This window comes from Styela clava, chromosome 14, assembly GCF_964204865.1.
Source record: "Styela clava chromosome 14, kaStyClav1.hap1.2, whole genome shotgun sequence".
NCBI classification, from domain to species: Eukaryota; Metazoa; Chordata; class Ascidiacea; order Stolidobranchia; family Styelidae; genus Styela; species Styela clava.
The window spans coordinates 18,177,554-18,182,871 of record NC_135263.1 but is presented as its reverse complement, the minus strand read 5'-3'; the positions used below and the strand labels follow the sequence as shown (position 1 = coordinate 18,182,871).

Below are 5,318 nucleotides of genomic sequence, written 5' to 3'. Positions count from 1 at the left end.
TGCATAAAATTTGCATTTTATTGCTAGCTGAGAACTTCTGCACATTTGAGGTGAATTTCAAGTTTGTAGGACCAATTTGAAAAAAAAATAATAAAAATAAATAATAATAAATAAATAATAATAATAACAAAACACAGGAATACAATAGGTTCCCTGCTGACAAGCAGCGGGAAGCCTAATTACATACAAGGGCAATGAATGGCTCGCAAATATCGCACATCGGTACCAGTACGACAAACTGTATAGCTGTATATTTAAATTGTATCAAAATCATCTAAAACTATAAAACATGCTAATGCTGCCAAAATAAACAAGCAGATGCGGTCCAAATTAAATGGTCGAAAGGTCCGGATTTGGACCGCCGTCCGCCAGTTGAGTAGCCCTGGTATAGACAACGAAATGGATCTTCAGTTATATTCCACAGTTTTCAAAAGATCCGGAACGTCGCGCAATGTGGATATGATCTATTGACAGGACAGCTTGGTGACAAGTCCAGAAGTCATCTCGCTTGTGTTTCACTGTTTGCGGACAGAACTTCGTTGATGGTGAGTGATAATGTGCCATTATCAATTTCTGCAAATATTCATAAGCTCCCTCATTTCAATGGAAAGCATATGACAAACTACTGTTATTGGTAGACCTAGGCCTACTTGCAGACTTGACTGGTGTAAGGAATTGATCATCAATTGCCATAAGGTATTGTTTCCCTAGTTAGCAGGTAATCTATTAGTAAGTGTGAAAAGTTGAATAGATAACTAAAGTTTAACGCCAGTGCTCATGCAAAAAATAACCAGAATTCAATTGAATTTGCCATCTAGGAATACGCTCGCCACCACATCTCTGATCACCCTGGTAGTTATATGCGAGAGGATTGCAGCCATGCATGCCACACTGACAATTCTCTTGTGTACCGTGAAAATTAAGAAGTTGCAGCCTTCAGACCTTGAAAACAGTCGAATCTGAGCACGATGGATTTATGTGAAATACGTAATATGCATTTATAAGCAAAAATATTCCATCCTGAGCAGCACCGATCCACAACCTCCTGCCTATTGAATCAAAACATTAGACAAATTGGTGTACTGTGCGCATTCACAAATCTGTGCGAATCAAGTGTGCCTTTTGACTAAGGAAAATTTAGCATTGAAATGGTCAATCTCAATATGAACCTGGTATCTGCAGATAAAACCAATTGTTTTTTAAAAATACATTTTTGATGAGCTTTATTTTTTAAATATAATTTATAATTACTGTGAAGGGTGTGATACATTTGGTACCAGGAATACCATTTGTACCGTCTAGCCTGCTACCCATCAAAAATTTTTTTTTTCAGATCACAAAGTCGCAATATTACGCCTTGCTAAGTTTCATTGGCAACTGTATTTGGTTGCAGTATCGGTGTCCAACTTTAGACTGAAACCTTCACTACCAGACCCACCGAAACAAAATCTTTTTTCTTGATAGGGTCGTATTGAAGTTGCTTTCGTTCAAGCACGATAGACACTTTATCTCCACCAATCCACAGTAATCACAAGTTACTTTGTCATTACGATAAGCATCAATAAATGGATACTGAGGATGTATTATCAAGTCACGCAAGCTGAGGTCTTGTGCCACTGTGGTTTTGTTGCAACTTGTACTTTGCCATCCATCTATTCCATGGTCGCACCCATATCTGTAAAATAATAGATACAGATTCATTCGATATCATGATCCTGCACTAGCTTTGTAATAATTGTAGAGTTTTCATAAAATCTAACGATCAAGTGGTGTGAAATTTATGTCCATATCTCACCACAAACACTAGTCATAAATGAATTTGATTCCGGGTAGCATATCTTTTTTTACCAATGTCAATAAAAAGATATTTTGGGTTAGTTTTACAAAGCACCTTTAGGATAGGATTTATCTGGGAGGGGAGAGGATAACATGGAAGTGATGATGAAATAGGTTATATTTACGGCAATCCTGATTAATAAAAATCATGGAAATGTGGATGTCATAAAAAATGGTTTTCAAAATTTTGTGTTAAGACCCTGAAAATCACGTTTGGTTAGTTTAATAGGACGACAGGGCTCAGCAATGTCGATCTTTTGTTAACAAACTCAGTGGTCAGCTAAGGCCTAATACGCGATCTTGATGTCAATATATTTTAGCATTGATTATCCATATTCATTGTATACTGGTCAGAACAATTAGGGTTATTTCTCATTTGATTTAAGTTATTTTTATCCAATGCCAAATTAGTTACTGGTTTGCCCTCACTCAAACTATTGTCTAACTCTAAAATGAGGCACAAATTTTTTAAATATGATACCCACTGTTCACTCTCAATTTTTGATTTTCCACGTCCAACATTAAAAGAAATAATGCGTGAGAGAAATATAATGCCAATTTATTGCTAATAGCCAACGAATAGTTCTCTGAAAAGGGATTTTCAGTCAGCACATTTCTTGTGTGTGTTATCAGCTGTTGATGGTTATTATGATAGCATAGATTGGTACCTATCTTTATGCATTTATCAAAAAATATGCGTTCCGGCAGTTTTATGCGGTATATTTTTCATAAAGCGTTAATTTTATTAGTTTGTGAACAATTTATTGACAGTAGCCAAAGAATAGTTCAATGAAGAGAGATTTTCAGCCACCACATTTCTCCCCTGTTATCAACGACCAGATGTTGTGAGCTATTATGATATTATAGATTGATACTTATTGTATAGTTAACATATATTACGCACACTGGTAGTTCTTTGTCTTATTGTGCGCAATCAACAATAAGGTAAAGCTTTACCCCCATATGCTAATACCGTATCGATCACTAGCCGCGTTGGAGTTTTTTACGATTTTCAACGTGCTGATAACTCGTAGATGCAACCGCATATACCTAAATTGTATTCTTAAGAAATAATCTGGCAGTATTTCTACATCCTTTTAATAGCTGTATTTGTATATTGAGTTGGCTGTATATGCATATGACTTGGCAGTATACCGGTATGTATATTTGGTTGGCGGTATAGGCATATTCTTGGCTGTATGGCACCCTATCGACATTTCCCGGTCAATATTTAACGTCGTAGCTGAATGAGGCTAGTTCCAGCCTCCAATACTTAATTCTATTGGTACTAATTTGGGATCATATTAGCTTCTCACGAAAAACTCAGCCCAAAAATTATTCTCGTTTCTCTCTTGATCGAATGCTTCGAGATTTTCTTTGATTAAACATTGTAATTTTCCATAGAAGGCTATCACTTTTATTTACTTTTAAATTTCCCGTAGGCTGTATGAGATTTATTATTCACTTCCTCTTGATGACTTCTTGAAAATGATTACAAATTATTTATAGAGGTTATTTTTTCTCGTGAAATGTAGACTACTGCTGTGGTCTCCGTGTCCATATATTTGAGCATCGCTCTCTAGTTTATTATTGTTATCACATCATGAATTTATTACTGTATTTGATGGGGGTTTGGCGCACACCGTGTCATTTTCATTCAATTTTTATATTGGTACCTTGGAGCTAAGATTCTTGTACTAAAATAACAGTACAGTATCGGATATATTTTAATGATTTGTCTGGATTGTCTTGTTGATTATCTTATGATACATTAGACCTCTCTTGCATGATTTCATTTATATGAAGGAGGGATTATTCTTTTTATTTGAATTTGAAAATGATTTTCTCTTGCTTACCAATGCAAGCTTGTATTATTTATAATTGTTTAGACTTCATAGTTATCATTTCCCACATTTTCGATTTATCTTGGTAGTTCCCATGTTCCATCCTCTTTTTTTCTGATTTTTAATATACCCGTGTCGTCTATGTGCTATTGCTCTTTTGTCATAGAAATGTCTTTTAGTTTAGAAAACTCTTATATTTATTCAGTTGCACTCCTGGTTTCAGTAATTTTTTAAAAACTGTCACCATAGATCTCAATCTTTTATACTACAAAAGCTGTGACGGTGATGAATTCAATCTCTCAATCGCATCTCGATATTTCAGCAGCGCCTAATATCGATTTTCAGTATTTTTCGTCGTTTCAAGCAATCTATTAGAAAATTACTCTAGCTGTGCAATGTGCATATAGAAAATGACTCGATATTGCGTGTTCGAAATCATTTGCTTTTGCCAATTGCTTTATAATATGGTACATTATATGTCACCAAAATTTCGTCTCTAAGCATGAAAACTACTCTTTAGTCACATGTTTGTTAGTTTAATCACATATGTATTGAAAATTTGCTGTAATAGTATGTATGCTAACTGAAATAGTCTAGTTTTATTACGAGTTTGGGGATTAGTCAAGTGACTCCAGTAGCATTTGTATCTGAAATCATAGCCAAACCCTAACTTGGTACACATACTACGTTCCGGTGTCCGCCATCTTGTTTCACATACTACTACCCTTTGCCATCTAATTTAAATTTCACAAGCACTCGTTTTCAATTTCAAATTATCTTGGTGATACATATATAGGCCCTATATGACATTCGGTATTTTATTTCCTAAAGAATTTGGTATAACAAGTTTGTATCCTTTAAATGTCAATTGTTCTTTGTACCACTAGATCAACTTTTGCTTGCCAAAATTGTCTTTTTTTAACTGGACATGCATTTTTGACATGAGGCACATTTTGTCACAACGTCTTGAATTTGCGCGACATTCCAAGCCAATAAAATATTTCACGAGCTCGCGTTTTCAATGTTAGTGTACCTAAGTAATGCATCATGTGCATTAGTGTTAGCATTCATTTCTCAAAACATTTGGTACAACAAACTTATGTCGTTTGAATATCAAATTTTCTTTTACCACCGATTCATCTTTTGCTTGCCCAAAATTGATTTTAACTGGAACTTAGGAGTTATGCTTTGGCCATCCAATATTTACAATTTCTTTGTCGTTTCATTTAATAGAATTACTATGTGTAACATTCACCAAATCGTGTGCTCTCTTGCATCACTTTTGAACAAATTATTCAATTCAATGTGTACCAAAAACGATTCATCAAATATCAATCTATGCTTAATATTGATTGATTAATATGATTTATAATATATTATATTATTAAGATTAATATCAGTTTGATCTCTTGAACTTTTTATTTGTTTACGTATTATGTCAAATATTTATACCGCTGTATGCAGAGCATTGTGCACTACACATCCAGTTACTTAGCGCCTTCAACACACGCTCATTCGATTGTTTACATGCGTACTCGATTTCCACCCGTTGTCTGGTGTCGTTTTCATCGAATGCCCACACTCTTTCTCAGTTCTTAATCCTTGATTCCAACGACTAATACACAAATTATTAATGTT

The 5,318-nt window shown here is 34.7% G+C and overlaps 1 long non-coding RNA gene across 1 annotated transcript; it reads left to right on the top strand.

Moving 5' to 3' along the window:
• Positions 1-237: 237 nt before the first annotated feature.
• On the top strand, positions 238-5,318 carry LOC144432009 (uncharacterized). The gene is made up of 2 exons (XR_013480348.1): positions 238-545; positions 819-5,318. It is a non-coding gene; the product is annotated as an uncharacterized LOC144432009 (long non-coding RNA).